Source organism: Mustela nivalis, assembly GCF_964662115.1.
Source record: "Mustela nivalis genome assembly, chromosome: 1".
NCBI classification, from domain to species: Eukaryota; Metazoa; Chordata; class Mammalia; order Carnivora; family Mustelidae; genus Mustela; species Mustela nivalis.
The window spans coordinates 177,001,029-177,020,427 of NC_139020.1; the positions used below are offsets into that span (position 1 = coordinate 177,001,029).

Below are 19,399 nucleotides of genomic sequence, written 5' to 3' on the forward strand. Positions count from 1 at the left end.
ATCACTGAATTAAAGACTATTTTGATTTCAGAGGATCTTAGAGGTTATCTGATTTAATTAGCCTCATTAAGCCTCTGCTTCTTCAAAGTAAAATAGAAATAATCATGGTATGCATCTCATAAGGGTGTGGGCTATTAGGTTCTGATGTAGAGTTGTGTACATTTAATAGAAATACCTTATTTTGAGTAGCTTCAGTAATAGGAGTTTTCTGTCTCATTCTACGGAATCCAAGTTGTACATCTTTATAAAATTACATGTTTTAACTACATAAATGGTTTCAATATCTCCCTCTCTCTTTCTCGGTCTCAGTTTCCTCTTCTGTAAAATGGAGGTATTGATAATGTCTACCTCATAAGGTGGTTGTGGAAGATGAAAAGAATAAGGCCATGGCCCCCCTAGATTCACTCTCCACCTTTTTCCATTCTGCTGTGTCTGAGAGGCTGACCGGAATGGTCATGGGTGACACTGCTTTCGAGTTTCTGAAAGGTTTCAGCCCATGAAAAACATGAGGTTGGAGCAGGAGAGGACAGAGATCAGGTTCATTTCTGTAGGGTCATTGTGAGCTGGCTTTATCCTGCCATTAAAGGCCCTGGCCTTTGGCTATTGGCCCTCTCTATGGGATCTGGTAACTGCTCTGTGTCTTTATGGCTTTAGGCTTGGGGGTGGGGGTGACAGCCACATTGTTACTGACACCCAGGTGCTGCACTCTCTCTGTGGTTGCTCTACATCTTGTCCACAGCTTTGCAAATGGCCTCTCTATTGAGCTCTCAAAATTCCCATTTTGAATGTGCACTCTGTTTTTGTTGGCCCTGACTGACTCACTGCAAGGCAAGACCTAGAACAGAGCCTGGCACAAGGCAAGTACTCCTTAAGGTCTCCTGCTATTGCTTTGGTCATCTATGAAGCAAAGAGGGAAACACAAGATGGATGTGTGGTTTGACCATTGATTTCATTATTTGAGTTCTTCTTTCTTTAATCAGATGATGTGGTTTTACTCTCATGAATTAGTAGTGGCTTTGATGAATGGTGGGCCCTCCCATTTATCTAAGTGCTGCTAGGAAGAATGACTTATGGATACAATCTCGAATCCCCAGTCATCACACTGAACTTTTATTTACCCAGGATCCTGACTTCCTTTTATCATAACCTCAGGATTCTTAGCTATAATCCAATAAGTTTCCTATTCATGCTAATCTAATTTAAGCAAAACAAGTATAATTAAAGCTTCTGCTAGGAATCATGTGTGTTATGAACTTATGTCCATATGTGTTATGAATGATGTCCAAGGGATTGATAAGCCCCAATGTGATGGTATTAGACATGAGGTCTTTAGAAGATCATTAGTTTTAGATGATGCCATGAGAGTGGGGCCCTCATGAGAGGATTGGTGTCCTTTTAAGAAGAGGAGCAGAGACCAGAACTCTCTCCTTTTCTCTACCATGTGAAGCCACAGCAAGAAGTTAGCCATCTGCAAGCAGGAAGAAGACTTTTTCCAGAAATCAAATTGCTCAGCACCTTGAACTTGGAATTTTCAGGCACCGGCACCATAAAAAAATTAATGCTGTTGTATAAATCACCCAGTCTAGTATTTTGTTATAGCAACCTGAGCTAACCAAGACGATATAAATATTTCTTAAGTGTATAATGACAGTGTGAACTCTTCACTGTGAACTCTTCTGAGTTCACTGTGGGTGAGACACTGGGCTCACTGCTCTACACGAATGGTTTCATTCAATTCCCATTATAACACTCATAGCTACTTGTATTAGGGATTGCCTTCAGTTTCTTAGTAAGAGACCAGAAATAACAGTTATTTTAAAAGACACAATTTTTCTCTCACACACAAAAAGCCTGTAATTTGGCAGCCATAGGCTTAATAGTAGTTACATGATCATCAGAGTCTCAAGCTGCTTCTGTTTTTCTCCACAGGTTTCATCTTCAAGATTACCTCATGATCCAGTATGGTTGCTGTATCTCCTGCCATTATGTCTATATTCCTGACATAGAAAAAAATGAAGAAATTCAACAGATTTTTTTTAAGTGCCAGCTTACTGTATAAACATGCTTTGCAGCCAGTGCCTTCCCAGAAATTCCACCCCTTTGTATCTCATGGTCCAGAGATTACTCTCCTGGCCACACCTAGCTACAAGGGAAGCTGGTCAACATAGTCTTTAAGCTGGGTTCACTGTGGCCCTCAGTAATTCCAAGACTCTGTTATTAAGAAAGAAGGGAAGAATGACATAAGGTAGGCATTCTCTGCTATGGTACTGCTTTTGTCTTCATTTTACCAATGAGGAAACAGGTTTGAGAGTCAGGCATCTTGCCCAAGATCACACCAATGTCAGACTGAGCCAATAGCCAGAGGTTTGCCTGAATCCAGTGCCCACATTCGTCGCCTCTACATGCTGATGGTAAAGTTTGCCTAAGAAGAAAGGCAGGAGCCAAAGGAGGCAGCCCTGTGTGTACTCAGAAGTCTCCGCTGCCACTGCGTGGAAACCTGCTGAATGGGTCCAGAGTTATGAACGATTCTGGCTGATGTCCAAAACTGACTCACAGAAGGTTTTCCAGAGGGAGCCCTTATGTAAATGGAGAACCGTCTTAACTTGTTTGCCTGTCTCTCCTTCCTGGTAGACGGCAGGTTTTGAGGGGGGTTATCTCATTCAGTTGTATGTCTAGTAGCCAAAACCGTCCCCTGCACCCCTCGGGGACCCAATAAGCATTTACAGAATAAACGAAGGGAGTGAGGGAGCGAGCTAATGAAACTGTATGTGGCTAACAATCTTGAAAGCACGTCAACTTGTTTTTTTCTTTATGGTATTTACCACCAGCTGATCAACTCTGTCGAAACCACCCTGTAAGAGGTAAAATCTCCCAGAGAAAACCGCCCATTGTGAACTGTGAGTCCCAAGAGTGTTGATCTGTAAGAATTAACATGTGTGGCCCCCATGAGACCTTTTTTTCTTTTTCCTGGCAGACTTCTGAATATCCTTTTTTTCCTGATTGACCTATAAAGTGCCCTAAGAAATTATGCTAATGCTGGTATCTCTCCAGCCACACCCTACTGAGGATTGAATCTATTTTTCAAAGACAAAACTGAGTTTTAATTTAGTGTCCCCGTGACATTTTCCCTTTTAAGCACATGAAGGAGGCTCTGCAAAGGGAGAGGTCTTGGGAGATCTTTCACGGATGGCTACACTTCATGCCTGGGTGGCAGAACCCTCAGCACGCCAGCTTTCAATTAGAAGTAAATAAATGGAGACAGCTTTGCAGTGTGCCCGACAGCCTGAAAGATCAACCTGGGGCCTTGGGCTTGGAACTCTCCCACTGTGGCTGAAAATTTTCATTTACTTTTTTTTTTTTTTTTTTTTTTTGGCATTTTCTGAGCAACTTTAATGTGCTAGATTTAACCTTTAAGACTTTCTCTCCTTCTCTCTGCCACTTATTCCCCCGCCCCAGGCTTTGAGAATGCCATGAGCCTGGAGGCACCTTTGGGGAACAGGAACATTCTCTTTTTCCACACAGGTGAATTCTGAACAGAATTCTCTAGATGGAAGTTTAGCCCTGCTGGGGCCAAGTAACGGAGTGGTTTTTGGTTTTTGTTTTTTTGTTTTTCCTCTTCGTGATTATAATTCTGTTTGAAGTTAGGGCAGTTGGGGACATTCGTCTCCTCAGCCTACCACATCCGAAGGCACAGGTGGACTGGTGCAGCTAGGGCATGCTCTGGGGAGGGATTCCTTACTATGCCATTTCACCATGTTTTGAGACCTGAGAGGAAGGTCATGGTATCATTTTGACATTTTTCTATAGGGAACTATATCAGTTAGTTGTTCTTGCCCAACAAACCACTCCAAAACTTAGGAGCTTAAAACAAGACCATTTGTTTAGCTCACAGATTTGTAAGTCAGCATTTCGGGCTTACCTCAGCTGCTTGGTCCCCTGGGCTGGGGTGGGCTTGGCTGCTCTCAGGTGGGCATGGTCAGCTGGTCAGCTGGCTTGATTGGGATGACTATGATGGCTTTGGCTGGGATGACTGAGGCCAATGCGCTCTCTCTTCCAGCAGGCCAGTCTGAACTTGCTTGCATGGTAATAGGACTCCAAGAACGAGTACAGGAGAGTATAAAGTCTCTTGAGGCCTGGACTTAGATGACATTACTTCTACAGCATTCCACTGCTGAAAGCAAGTCTAGCTCCAATGCTAAGAGTGGAGAAATGGACTCCACCTCTTGATGGAAAGCGCTATAAAGAGTTTTGGCCACTTTTGCAATCTATAGCAGGAAGTGATTTTCAAAACGTGCTTTTCAAGTTGTCAGCCTTCCGTAGAAGAGCCGCAGGAGCCAACGGAAGGTCAAGACTCAAGTTTGGGCTGTTCCTCCCAACTTCAACCAGAGTAACTCACTTTTATCTGCAGGTTATATTGGATGTCCAAGTAACATTTCACTTGAACAAAAGCTGTCATGGTGAAAAGACATTTAAATACCAGGTAGTTAGAAGTAACTGTCAGGATCTCTGCTGTATCCCCGTGCCCTCTATGACTCATAGAATTGCACTTCCTGCTTTCTGATGAAAGAGAAGTTGTGCCAAGAAGGAGGGAGAGTCTGGACTTGGCCATTCACTCATCATTCTTCTCACCTCCAATCCCATACAATCTCAGTTTGAAGAGTAGGTGGAAGACCGTAATGCGTAAGAGTCTAGAGCCTGAAGCCAGTCTTTCAGGGTTCAGCTTCCTTAGTTGCACTATAGCCTTAAGAAAATTACTTACCTCTCCAATTTCTTCATTTATTAAATGGGAATGAGAATCACCACATGTGCTTCCCAAGATCTTTGTATGCATTGAATCAGATAACATAATTGGTACAGCATAAAATTTACTCAATACATGTTTACTATTGTTATTGTGATGATGATGATGATGTAGTTTCCGAATTCCCTTAAAGTTCCAGTAGGCTATGCATCTGTGAGATTCTGGTTGGCAGTGTTTCTTTTTACTTTGAGAACCCAGTTCCCCATTGCTAAGTGATCTAGTTTGGGATTGTTTTTTTTTTCCCTAGGGAGGCATTAAACAAAACAAAACAAATCTCTGCTTACTGACCTGCTACCTAATGGTAAAACTTAGCTGGGGATTTGTTCCCTTGGCCTAATAAATTAGGTGTTCTTACTCATTAATACTTAGTATGACTTGGTTGATTAGATCTTTATCTTCTGTGACTATGAGGCTGAACCTAGGCACTGAGAAAAGGTGCACTTTGATGGAAAGTTTTGAAGAGGAGGGAGATATAATATATATGTGTGAGAAGTAGGGGATGGGTGGGACTGGCCACTTGAGGAGGGGAGGGGGAATAAAGGAGCAAGGAGGTTGGTGCCTGGATGAAGGAAGAGACCCATTAGGTTGGTGGGAGAAGGGCCAAGAGGCACCGGGCCTGCTTTCCTGCTATGTCTGGAGTTCAGGGTCTTTGTGTCTGGAGCTCACAGAAGGGTAATGCATCCCCCAACCTCACCTCACCCATCATGATCCTCAGATGATTCGAGCCCCCCCACCCCAGACTGTACAGGAATATTCAAAACCACCATGGCCACCATCCAACAGGAAGGCATTCAATGGCCCCAGATGGTGGGATTTTCCCACACTCCCATGGGGCATGTAACTTTGTAATTTTCTCAGGGAGAAGAGTCTGTCCCACGGTGACACTGAGCAGGCTGCCCGTCAGGCTGGCCCTGCCTGATAAGATCTGTCACAATCACTCAGCTTCCACTCAATTAGGCCTTGGTGAGACAGACTCCAGCTTGCCATGCCAGGCCCTGGACTGCAGTCCTGATGGAAAAGGTAGGACAAGATGGACACCAGACTGACTCTTTGGAGGCCACACCTAGACTAGGGGGTGCACAGAGTGGTAGTGCCCCATCTTGAGACGACGCAGGTAGCCAGGAGAACAGCCTGGACTCAGGAGTTGTGTGACTGTCAAACCCAGCAATTTTCTGGCTTTCTCAGGTAACAGAGAGAGGTGGTGCTGCCTGGAAGCCAACTGCCTGAATGGAAATACCCCACCCTTCCTCAAGCTGTGTTTCTGTACCACACATAAACTGGGAAACTGTGCTGACCTTACTGGAGGGAGCTTTTTGTTTTTCAGGAGGATTTGCCTTAGAATTCTTTTGTCTGGCAAATTATCCTCTAACTTTTAGGAGCTGCGCTTTTGCCTTCCCGGGGAGTGTCCGTCATTTTTGTTCAGCAAGTAACCTGTTTGCATTCTGGAAAAATCTGAGAAAGAGCAGACAAGTAAGAGTTTTGTTTGGTGTGAAAAATTACTTGTAAATAATCACTTTTAAATTCTCTCTCTCTTTCTCCATGGCTTTCTGTTGAAAGCATAGCCTGTCATTTGTTTATATAATCCCCTTTTGTTGGGCTTCTAGGAGTGTGGTTTTGTAGGCCCTCTAGCACCTGCAAAAATGCCTATGGGATTAAGCTTCAGTTGCCTCCCGTGGTTGCTGACGGATAACTCACCCTTTGTTAACTGCCTGTCCTGCCTGTCTCATATCTCCGCATCCTTGCTCATTTCCCCTTCAGCTCCCAATAAACCACTTGCACTTAAATCCTTGTCTTGGAGCTGCTTCTCAGAGAACCCACACCAATGAAGTGATTCACTCCCTTCGGGTTTGTAACATGCCTCCCTTTGCCAGTGTTTGACTTGCATACCACTTTTCAGGAACAAGTCTCTTGTCTGACGTGGGGTAACCAGAGGTCAGGCTCTGTGGATTCTCTGAGGCTAGTTTGGCTGTGGCTTCTGGCTTTGGCAACTCAACCTTTGGCCCCCATGTTTCTCATTCTTTTGCTGCCCAATTTTCTTGAGACTTCCGCCAAGGCCCACTTGTCACTGATGCGTAATCCTTGTTTTTTTCTCTTGTTACTTTGTCCTGAGTTAATCCTCTCTTAACAAGTCTGCGATCTCCTCTCTAGGCTTCTCTTATCAATAAATCTTAGCAGCTTCTGCCCCTCAGCCTTCGTCTGGAAGCAGGAGGCCCTGTCCGAACTCTGACCATAGCCAAAGAGTTTGGGGATTCTCTTTACCCTGCTCCAAGAGCTCTACCTTTTCTTTTAAGCCTCCCTGGGAATAATGTTTTGTTATTGGGCTGTCCCCTGAGGTGCTACCCCATCTAAGCAGAGAGCTTAGGGCTTCTTCTCCACCACCCCCTACCCCCCCAACCCCACCGCAAAGCATTGTTCATAATCTTAACTTTGATCAAGGGATGGATGTTTTCCCTTCCATCTCCCCATACTTGCCATTTTGATGGTCCAAAGTCTCAGAACACTGCCAGGGTGCAAAGTAGAATGTACTCACTTACACAAGAGCTTGCCATGTCTTTTTTTTTTTTTTTTTAAGATTTTATTTCTTTATTTGACAGAGAGAGTGAGCACAGGCAGACAGAGTGGCAGGCAGAGGCAGAGGGAGAAGCAGGCTCCCCGCCAAGCAAGGAGCCCAATGTGGGACTCGATCCCAGGATGCTGGATCATGACCTGAGCCAAAGGCAGCCGCTTAACCAACTGAACCACCCAGGCATCCCAAGCTTGCCATGTCTTGATGCTATCTTTGTTGAAGTTTACTTATAATCTAGGGAACTTAATCCAAAGACAGAATGTAAAAAGCGGGAATTTCAGGCACTGTGGTAGGAAGTTTTGAGTGATATTCCAAATAACAACATTCGCATTTCATTAGGGCAGTGCCTTGATCTGGCATAAAAATTATATTCCCGTCTTTCCGTCTCTCCTACCACTCCCTCCCTCCCTCCTTGTTTTGCTACCTTTTGTCAAGAAGCGTGCTATGGTTGACTCTACCAGTTACTAGCTCTGTGATTTTGGACAAATATTCTTGATGTCTATTTTCCCACCTGTAAAATGGAGATTATTCTGATCCTGCTTTACGGCGTTTTTGTGAGGATTAAAGGAGCCCATACTTATAAAGCATTTAGGACATTACCTGGCACAAAGCAGCCCTTCAAAACCCATTTGCTCTTTTTATCAATATACTTGTAAAATAAGTAAAGCACCCACTTCCTGGCAGGTCCTGAGGCAACAGGGTGAGTAAGTAAGACCCAAAGAGTCTAGTGAGGAAAAAAAGTTTAGAACACATTTATTCAACTTGCCCTCAGGAAACCACAACTTTATGTTCTTCTTTTTCTTTACTACAAATTCTTTAGAAAAATTTGGCCTGTTTTTGGAAGGAAGGTAAGCCGTCCTTCAGGAGGCTACTCATGACCGAGTGCAGGCAAGGATGTCACCTCAATGCCAGAGTGGTGTAAGGAGGGAGAGCAGGGGCAGCTTTCTGGTAACTAAGGATTTTGGCACTGGTTTTAATGGCTCCCAAGATCTACTGGGAACAAAGCAGGATTAGGATGTGCAAAAAAGGGAGGTATTAGAACGGACTGGATGTCCATGAAAAGGGTTTGAATAGGACTGGGTAGACAAGAGATGGAGCTCTGGTCCCATACTCAGTGCTCTGTGAGCCTGCTCTCCTCTCCAGCCAACTGCTCCCCTTCTCTGGAACAAGTGTAGCCGGTTGGTTATAAGCATGAACTCCGGAGCCTGACTATTAAGTCACATCTCAGCTTTATCCCTTAACTATGTCAGACTATATCTTCCAAAAATGGCAGCAACCCCCACTCCCCGCCAATGCCTCGGGCTCTTCCCACAACGTGACTGTCACTTTTACTGAGAAGGGTGGTTCTACTCCCTCTCCTTGGACACAGACAGAGACTTGTGACTGCCCTGACCAAAGTAGTAGGCAGAGGGAATGCTGTGTGACTTCTAAGGATAAATCATAAGAAGGGTCTAAGTTCCACCTGGTAATCTCTCTCTCTAGGGACACTTGCCCTTGGAACCCAGCCACCATGTTATAAGGAGGTTGAGGACATGTGCAGAGGCTGCATCCGGACATTCCATCTGACAACTCTCACCAGGCTCCAGGCAGCCGCTAGCATTAATTGCCGGACACGTACGTGAACAAGCCTTTAAATTATTCCAGGCCACGGCGTTCTACGCTTACGTCTGAGGTCCCAGACAGCATGGAGCAGAGACACCTATCCCTACCAGGCCCTGTTTGAACTCCCAACCCACAAAAACTGTAAGAAATAATACATATTTATTGTTGCGTTAAGCCGCAGGTTTGGGGACAATTTGTCATGCAGCAGTAGACAGCGAACATACCATGTGACCTCCAGGAAGGTAAATGATTTTTCTATGCCTTAGTTTCCTCATTTATAAAATGAGGTTAATAACAATATCCAGTGTGCTGGTCAATCAGCTCTCCTCCCCTCCACATCCCCCTCATCAAAGCCATAATTTTTAGCATTTGCTGATTTCTGTGGGATAAATACTCCCACAGTGGTCAATTGCATGCGATCAATGGTTTAAACACCAGATGGTGAAATTCATAAATATTTAACAATTGGCTCTAGTGAACCAGTACAAGTCACCTCTAGCACATTACCAAAATATCTACCTCCTAGCAGTAAATGATTTATTATCGGTAAATAATTTAGACATAGCACAGAGTAAGTGCTACATGCCTGCTATTAAAACTCCTGCTCTTATTTTTGTCATTATCACATATACCCCAGTTGATGCGCCATTATCTGCAGCATTGTTCCAACCTACAGACGGCTTCCCCAGTACTGGCTGGCCAGGCCCCTCTGACAGAACCAAGAGAGCTCTGTCTGAGCATGTGCCAGGTTAACCCCGAGTCAAAGAGGAGCCCTCGGCATAAAGTGGGTGATACGGTGGTGAAGAGCTAGTGTGCAAAGCTTTCATGCCCGTACTTGTTAGGGGGCGCCTGACCTGGGCAGATGGGAAAGTCCCGACTAGGGTGGTGGTCAGTGATTCCTCATCACACACAGCACAGTACAGTTTGGTAGATGATCAGAAGAGCTACACCTGGGGGGCTATGGGAGCCCATGGAGGGAGCTTCTGTCTATGCCTTAGGGGGCATTAGGAGAGGTCTCGAGAAGGTTGAATGGGGATTTCCCATGAGAAAGAGAAAAAAGAAAGGGCCTTCCAGGTGGAAGGGCTAGCTCAGATGAAAGCCTGGTAGAAAGAAAACATCATTTCTGGGGAGATGTGCAAATCTGAGTGTGGCAAGAAGAGTAGAGGGACAAGTCCAAGGGCATTCTCTAGATGTGCAAGTCTGAGTGTGGCAAGAGTGCAGTCTGATAAGTTGAAGGGCATTCTCTAGATGTGCAAGTCAGGGTGGCAAGAGAGTAGAGTGACAAGTCCAAGGGTATTCTGTGGAACTAGTGGTCTGCAGTCTTCAAAATGACACTACTATGAAAGAAAAAGAAAGGCTGAAACACAGTTTCTGATGAAAACAGACTATACAACAATGACAGCTAAATGCAACCCATGATCCCAAACCAGCCCTGAGTGGGGAGAAGCAGGAATGCTACAACAGACTATTCAGACAATTGCCGAAATTTGAATGTGGGCTGTACATGAAATAATAGTGTTTCATTGATATTAGATAAAATCCCATTTTCTCTTAATTGGCGCTGAAGTGTTAGGAGTAATGGCACTTGGTGTCTACAATGAAAAAAATGGCAAAATATTAACCATGGAACCTAGGAAAACAGGGTAAAGGAGTGTCTTCTATTCTTGCAATTCTTCTGTAGGGTTAAAATGATCTCAAAATAAAAAGATTCTCTAAATGAGTGGGAAAAAAGAAAGTATTGGCTCAGAGGGAGGGGAAAGAGAGGTCTGGAGGTTGGGCTGCTCATTTTATTAGAAAGGGCACTGAGGCATGGACAGGCTAAATGGCTGGTTGAGGTTCAGCGAACAATTAGCATGGACTTTGTACCCCGAGCCCTTATTTCTGAGACCCAAGTGTTGGCTCTTTCTAGTAAACTGGAGGATCCCAGAGGGGAAGTGTGTGTGTTAATATATGGCCTCTGATGTGGAGAAGACCTCAGGGGTGTAGTTTCTGCTTGCCGTGCAGGAGTTATCTACGTAGCTGCTATTATTTCAGGTTATCATTAATGTGAGTTGTGACCTGAATTTCCCATATACTGCCCTGAAATTTGCCCCATATGTTTGTAAAGGTTGATTATATCTTTGGGACCTTTTTCTAATGTGAGCAGAAGCTATAAAGTTTCAATTGTCGCAGCTTGTTGGGATCAAGTGTCTTTTCTTGTGTGCCATAAAAAGGCTTGCCTCTGATATCTGACGTCAGACAAACACGCATGAGCAATCTATTGATTTTGGATGATGTGGAAGGCCATCATCTCTTAGATAGGAAATTAGGAGCAAATCTCTCCTTCCCCTTTTCAAAAGAGAACAACTCAGTACAGAATAATGGAATCCTGGCTAGCTATGCGCCTAGAACTAAAGAGAAGTCCTCACTCTCCCTTGCTTTTGGTGGAAGTAAAAACTGGTATAGCCACTTTGGACAACTATTTGACAGCAACTAATAAAGCCTACTGTATGCTGAATAAAGCAATTCAATGCTTGTGCATTTATCTCAGAGAATATGAGTGCATATGTCCACCTGAACACATGTACAAAAATGGTCACAGCATCTTTAATAATAGTAAAAAACAAAAAACAATCAAATGTTCATCAACCCGAGGACACACAAACTGGTATCTAGTACTGAGCAATCACAAGGAACGAAATGTTGAGATAACACAATTACCTCATGGCTGACAGCCACAAGAGAAAACATTCTGCATCATTCTATTTATTTGAAGTGCAAAGTTAGGTGAAGTGAATTTAGGAGGATAGTCTTCAGAAGAGTGAATATTAAGGAAGGTGTTGATTGGAAAGGGAGCTGTCTAGGGTCCTGGAAATGTTGGCTATCTTCATCTGGGCGGTGGTTACATAACTAAGATTTGAGCACTTTGCTGCATGTAAATTATATATTATTAGAAAAATAATTGAAAAGAAAAAAAAAAGGGAGTTTCTTTCTACGTTATCTTGAGAGGATACAGAAAGAGCCATCCCAATAACAATGGCTGATAGTAGTAACCTGGGGTTTGTTGTATTTTCAGGCCCCATTTGGAGATAGCTGGTCACATCTGCTTTTGCTAACATGTGCTGGGTAACAGGCACTACCCAGTCGAGGCTCAGCTGATGCTGGTGTGCCAAAACAATGGTCTCAGGACTGCTACCTTCTGCAGGTCAGAGGTTGAGACCACTCAAACTCCAATGTGAAAGAATCACCTGGTCATGTTCAAAGGCAAATTCTGATCCATGACGTGCATGGGGCCTGAGAATTGGCATTTCCAGTAAGTTCTCAGGTGATGTTGATACTGTCAGACCAATTTTTGATCTTCAAGGCTTCGGAGGCAGACAGACCAGCATAAGAAATTGGTTCTGCCACTTACAAGCCTTTGATCTCTGCTCAATTCCTCCATCTCTCTGAAGATCTCTTAATTTCTTGTGTACATTTGAGGAGGGGGGAAGGGAGGGATAGGTGAGACAAGGGGTAAGATGCAAAAAGTGCTTAGCACAGTGCCTGGCCTATAGTAAACACTGCTGATTGACAGCTCCTGTTGTATTTGTTATTGTTAGCAAAGAAGAAGATGGGGGCCACGATTTGGAGAAAGGTGAGTGAGTATGGTTTCTAAGGGCAGGAGCTAGCTAGCATTTCCCTAATAGCCTGTTGAAGGGAGACATTTTTTTTTCCTCACTTCTCTTCTCTCCTAATTCATCCCATAATCCTTCCCTTGGTCTCCACTATCAAGATAGACTTTCTCTTCACTCTTCTTCCCACACCAGTCTACCCCAGATCCAGTAAAGACGGAAGAACTTAAGCCGAACTGAAGCTTGAAACCAGGCAGGTTGTCAAATTATTGGATTGTGCCAGAAGGTGATTTTTTGAGGAAATATCCTCCCCACTTAGCTCTTCCTATAGGGGCAGGATTGTTCCCCAGGAGGTGAAGTCCGCAGCCGGGTATCCATGCGTGCCCACACTCAACTACCATCTTCAGAATCTGCCCATGCTTCTTGGTGCACAGGGGCCCCTCTGGAGGAAGACATATGTTCCTCAGTTTGTGGGGCTGCCAGTTGGTGTCTTTTTCAGGAACTGAACTAATTTGTTGTCAAAGAAGGAAAAAAGGAAATGCTTGGTTCTGTGTTGTCTGGACAGCAACTGAACTGGACTGGGGCTGGATTTCAGGGGAGCCGTCTTCAGTTGGGAGCTGAGAGCACCATTTGATTAGAGCCTGGAGAAGACTGGAGGCAGGCAGAGCTCCAGATCACAGCACTGTTCATGGATGAATCTGTGTTCCATGAGAGCCAGCGACTAAACCAGGCACCAAAGGCTCAAAACCAACCAACCAGAGGTACTCATAGTGGAGTGGGGAAACAAAAAAAGAAAGCATGCATAGTGCCACGACAGAGGTGCTGAGCTAGGGGGCATACGTGGATCCCAGGGAGCACAGAGAAGGGGGGAGACAGGAAAGTTTTCAAGATGGCTTCCTAGTGACCCTCATGGATCAGCAAACACACCCTTGCATAGGCCTTCTGTGTATTAAATTTGGGCTGCCCGGTGTAAGCACTAAAAGTTAGTGGAAGTGACCCTGTGTGACTTCTGAGGCTTGGACATAAAAAACCTAACTTCTGCCTTGTTCTCATGTACACATACTCTGGGAGAGACCAGCTATCATGTAAGAAGTCTGAGTATGCTGAGACCATGTGCTATGAGGGATCCCAACCAACCCTATGAAGGCCTCACAAGAAAACAGAAAGATACCCACCAAGCAGCCGTCTCAGCCAAGCAATGGGAAGGTGCATGAAGGAGCCATCTTGGGTGCTCAGCACAGCTGAACCTTCAGAGAGCCCCAGCCCTGGTCATCTGGCTGCCACCGGATAAAGGACCCCAATCGAGACCACTCGGCTGAGCTCGGGTAACCCACAGCACCTTGCGTAACCATGAACAATAATACTAAATTGTTACCTTGAACTGCTAAGTTTGAGAGTGGTTTATTATGCAACCGTGGATTTCTGGAAGAGAAGAGTATCTGGTAGAAAGGGCACCTGAGAGCAGGGCGTTGAAAAGCAGATGGCTAGCTGGGGAGGAGGACCATCCCACATAGAGGTGTGTCTGGAAAACCAGAATGGAAAAACGGAATGGTCTACTGAGGAATTAGGAGCAGCTAAATATCAACAGAGAACGAGAGAGAGCTGGGGGCTGAGCTGTGAGAGGTGGGTGGGGGCTGGACTCAGAGATCCAGGGCAAGGGCTTCTAAATGCTACTCCACATGCTTTGCAGGAGGTTTTGAGAGGTGGAGATGTGAACATCCTCTAGAAATCTCTCCACGGCTGCTGCTCTTATCCTTGGCAGCTGTGGCAAAAACCACTCCAAAAGCTGGGTGAAAGTGAGCACTCATTGGCCCCATTGGCTCACAGAAAGAGGGGAAAGGGTTAAGCTCTGTTCACAGCTCTGCAGCCGCTGTTGCCAAGTCTGAGAAATGTGATGCGCCCAGGAAGTCCTAGATTCTATTTTAGCAGCAGCTGGGAACCACTCTCCTTGGATTGGTGATGCATCCACAAAGTACCTACCCACAGAGTTGGGAAATGTGTGAATTAATTTAACACCAAGCCGGGTTTTCCCTGAGGTCCAGGCTGTCTCTCACGTATGTCCACTTCCACCTCCCCCTCCAGCTAGAAAGAGAAGAGCCAAAGGGAGGACAGTCCCCACAGCTGCTTCTTCCCCTCTGCCATCACATCTGCTGTGAAATGGGACCAGTAATGTCTACCTCACCGTTGGTTGGGAGAATGAAACGAAATAGCATGAGTCAGGTAGGCAGCCCAGGACCTATCTACAGGATACACTCCGGAAAGTTAGGCTCTTGTGAATGTCGTCCTTGTCGTGGTCTGCTGGTTTCACCCCGAGCCTGCTCTAGGGGTAGCAGATACAGAATAAATGAGCTGTCATTGGCTGACATGGCTAACGGACCAGGTCACTCCTTGCCCTCGTGTGCAGACAGCCTCTCGGTCTCTGGCAGCCACTAATCGTAATGAATAGCTAATATTTCTTGAGATCTCACTATGCTACAAATGAGTTTTTCCTTTTAATCCTCATAAAAATCCTGCACTCTGGGAGCATTTTACATTCATAGAAGTTGAGGTGGAGTGAGGGTAGCTTGCCCGAAGCTTCGCGACTAGGAAGGACCCAGGCTGGAGTCCGAACACTCCAGGGGCTGCTGTCTAACCAGAGCCTTGCACTGCCTCCCAAAGGGACCTGTCCGAAAAGGGAGCCCTGAGACGTGTACCACCTCTCATTGTTCTCAGAAACTGAAATAAGCTGAGTTTGGTCTTTGCGTAGGCATAGCCCTTTCAACTAGCATGTCCGGTGCCTCTGTTTTCTCCTCCCAAGTCCTGGTGTAAAAGGAACAAAGAAAGAATCCTTTTAATCCTGGTTCCCTGTAATTACTGGAGGGAAGATCCTCAGAAATTTCCATTGCTTTTTTGAGGAATGATGTGGTGCTTGTGCTAGACAATTAGCCCAGTGACAGGACTCTATTTATGTAGTGGGTGCAAGGTCGACCTCTCCATTAGGCCCTGTAGATGCAGTACCTAGGGCCTCGAAACTGTTAGGGGCCCGTGATAATGCTGCAACTTTCATGTTTTTTTTTGTGCAAAAATAGAAGAGAATAATAAATAATATTAAATATATAATAATGAATCCAGCTCAGATTTTATTCATCTTTATACCAATGCAGTTATAAAGTACAACTTTTAGCATTTTAAATTAATTAATTAATTAATTAATTTTTTAAAGATTTTTTTTTTTATTTGACAGAGAGAGAACAAGCAGGGAAAACGGCATAGGAAGAGGGAGAAGCAGCCTCCCCCGCACCCCTCCGCCAAGTAGGGAACCCGATGCAGGGCCTGATCCCAGGACCCTGGGATCACAACCTGAGCCAAAGTCAGATGCTTAACCAACTGAGCCACCCAGGTGCCCCTTAGCATTTTTTTAAATGGAGGAATGGCCCCCAGGCCCCCAGCCCTGAATGGGTGAGGGTTATGTGTAAATGCACAGAATCTGGTATAGGGTAGAGCTTAGACAGGGTTCCTTTCCTCCCATCTGTGCTTTAGGAAGTAGAAGTGCAGAGGGGACATGTGACATCACGCATACATAGGGGCTCAATCCATGCCCACATACTCCTTCCCCATCCTCTCCACCCTGGAAAGGGGCAGTGCAGTGCATGTACCATAGGCCCCTCTCCTGTGTGCCATGGCTGATTGGTCCAGAGGTCACTCTTGACCAAGGACAGCCAATAGGAGCTGCTTAGGGGGGAGGAAATGCTGTCCAAGAGGTGCTACCATGAGCAGTGGCGGAGCCAAAAGATTTGAAGCAGGAATATAAGGAAGGAATCAACAGGTAGACAGAGGAGAACCTAGAGAAGACACAGAGAAATGGAGATGGAGTCAATGAGTAGTGGAAATGGTGATAAGGGATAAGGATTCATCAACTCACACTGTGGGTAGGGCTCGGTGATCTGGTTCCCAGATGAACTTCAAGCACAAAACCCACCTGCCTTCACTGAGCACCTCCCATTTTCCAGGCACCAGGCTAAATGTCATGATATATATATATCATTGCATTTAGCCTCCCAATAACCCTATAGATTCTGTTTTATCTTTATCCTATCTCCCAAATGTGGAAAGGAAGCTTAATCCATTTGCTCAAGCTCAGGCAACTTGTAAGTGAAGAACCAGATCTCAAATCCAAACTGCTGGACTTCAGAATCCACAGTTGAACCAATAAACCATCCTGCTTGGCCAAATCTCAAAGTCCATTCCAATGACCATGAGGCTCAACAATTTACCTTTCCTGGGTTCTCTTAGGATCCCAGGCCCCCACTGTGCTGTGTCTTTGCAATCCACTGTCCAGCACCCATGACTTGACATAGTCATGTTGTCTTCAAAAGACAACAGCCCAGGGGAAGGTCAAGAGGGAGAAAGCTGGTGGGGTGAACAATAGGGACTAGATAGGAAAAGAGAAGCCAGGGAGAAGCAGCGTGTTGGTGAAGAGAAATAGCCCGTTTGCCAGATCGTAGTGAGAATGAGCTTCAGTGGGTTAGAAAATGCCGGACCAGGAAGAGACTGCAGGTAGGGCCCTCAAGATCGAAGAGGTTGTCCCCCCCCCCCCCCCCAGAGTCAGTGTCTTAAATGGGAAGAAATGTGTACAGAGTGGTGTTTAAGAAACTTCATCTGGTCGCTTAATGAGGATGAATTTGTTACAGAAGGGATGAGGCAAGAGACCATTTTTACAACAGGAATGCAATAGAACCTTTGAACTTGGGTAGTAGCACGGGGAATGGGGAAGAAGGGACACTGAAAAGAAAGACTGCCCCGGAGTATTTAGATGCAGGCAGAGTGGGAAGCAGAAGGCGGAGTCTTCTGTGGTTAGGTCCAGACTAGTGCCCTCAACGTTTGGAAGCACCAGATAACAAAGGCCGAGATTCCTAGCTGTCCGCACCGTCTCTAGGATAAAAACGCAAGGTTTCAAGCCGGGTTGAAGGAGGTTGCACAGGAGACACGCAGCATTCTTCATCCTCCCTAGCACGGTGACGTGGCAATGGGCCTCTCACAGAAACGGGCCTGTTCTAGTGCCGAGACACGCCAGCCATCGGCGGAGAGCAGCCACCTCAGCCATCGGAAGAGAGGCGATGGCAGATTCCGACTGCAGTGGCTGGGCCATCAGTCCACTGTCCTCGTCCCAGCAGAGCTGAGGAGGGCTTTTTCATAGGTGCTACATGCTTTTCCTTCGTTTTTTGTTGTTGTTGTCGTTTTTGTTTTGTTTTTGTTTCTTTCATTTTGCTGCTTCCTGACCGGAAGAGGGCTGCCATAGTTCCTGTATCACACCTCACCCCACAAGCCAATGGGAAAGAGCATTTGCCATTTCCCAGCAGGCCTAGCAGAACCCTTATTGTGTATCATTAGGTCTAACTGTGTCACGTGCCCACCTTTGACCCAATCACTATTACTAGGGAAATATGCCTTGCTGATTGGCTGAGGCCCAGGCCTCAAGCTCCATTTTGGAAGGAGGAATGACCGTCTAGGCAGGCTCTTTGGTCGGTCCCCAGGCAGCAATGGAAAAGCGGAGAACCAGCGTGGGAGAGACGACCACGAAACGTTCTCGGTAATAGCGTTTAATGTCTTCGCACTTATTTCATCCTAGAACCCCGTTTTCAGAAAGCATTTTGCAGAGTTACGTCTACAGAGCGCGAAGTGAGAAATGCTGCATCTAAGAAATCTAGGGAGTGTATTATATCTGCGTCGTTACATCTTCTGGATATTCTTCGGAAATGGGTCATTTGAGTGAGGGATGTGAGCAAAGAGAAAAAGAATCTCCAGATTAAATGAGGTCACACGGTTGGTTGAAACATTCAGTTGTCCTTTCTTGATAGAGTCTCTTCTCTTAGAGATTGTATTACAAAACAGATGCCAGATTTGCCAGATGTTACGTGTTTTTAGGATAAAGGCCAATTTGACCCCATACATCTCCTCCACGGTGTCCTTAATCACTTTTCCATTGCATCCTGAAGCCTCCAAAGTAGGAATCAATTAGAGGTCTTCATTCTGCTCTTATCACAGATGACACCTATGGGAAAAAAGGGTCATGCCCTTCCCCTCCCTGTTTCCTCCAGGGAGTAATGCCCAGATGAGTTCCTAATAGAAAGAAATTCAGGTCCAGCAGATGTGAGCCAGTAGGGCTAGGTGGCCAGTATTTCGACGTGCTGTGTCCCAGGCATGTGTGAAATTTTATCTTCATTAGCTCTGAAGAGTTACGTGAGGATAAAACCATGTCCAAAATATCCATCTCAGAGAACTGTATTTAGCAGAATCCATTCTGAAGTTTATAAAAGACAAATAGTACCATTCTCCGTGTTCTGTAGTTTCTCATTAGAAGAAATGATAAGATTATCAATAATAAGAAAAAAGATACAAGCAACAGCTATTATTTAGGGAGTCTTTTTATATGTGTCGGACACACCACTGAGTACTTTATATGCACAGTCTTGTTTAATATTCACAGCCATCCCATGGGGTAAATAATGTTATTGTTTCCCATTTTCCAGATGAAGAAATTGAGACCTAAGAAAATTAAGAGCCAAGTTCAAGACCACATAAATAGTAAGTAATAGAGTCATAATTTGAACGCAGGTCTGTAGAGTTTCAGTATATGTGTTCTTTAAATTAACATGCTACCCTGCCACTTAATGAAGGGACCTTGTCTCCACCTTGCATAGCTGTCTCCCAGCTGAATCAAATGCATCAAATTAATATGCATGAAAACATTAGATACCTCCTTACCCGCAGGGATTGGCCCATTGGAAGCTGTGGGTTTTGTTGGGACTAAACGCTTTTTTTTTTTGTTATCTTCATCTTTTAACTTATGTGGAATGGCAT

At 45.1% G+C, this 19,399-nt stretch overlaps 2 long non-coding RNA genes across 4 annotated transcripts in view; one reads left to right on the forward strand and one right to left on the reverse strand.

Moving 5' to 3' along the window:
* The window catches only part of LOC309847616, a 141,235-nt gene that overhangs the window by 36,574 nt on the left and 85,262 nt on the right, over nucleotides 1–19,399 (forward strand). For 2 of the 3 annotated variants that reach the window (XR_014302520.1, XR_014302521.1), the window contains exons 3-4: nucleotides 8,850–8,981; nucleotides 19,069–19,123. This is a non-coding gene — a long non-coding RNA (uncharacterized lncRNA). Of the gene's footprint in view, nucleotides 1–8,849; nucleotides 8,982–18,039; nucleotides 18,129–19,068; nucleotides 19,124–19,399 lie in introns of those variants that run through there. The other variant, XR_014302522.1, reaches the window with a different exon arrangement.
* LOC309847687 lies at nucleotides 1,829–4,223 on the reverse strand. Its single transcript, XR_014302569.1, has 2 exons — nucleotides 3,920–4,223; nucleotides 1,829–1,997 (listed from the first exon to the last, which is right to left on the reverse strand). It is a non-coding gene; the product is annotated as an uncharacterized lncRNA (long non-coding RNA).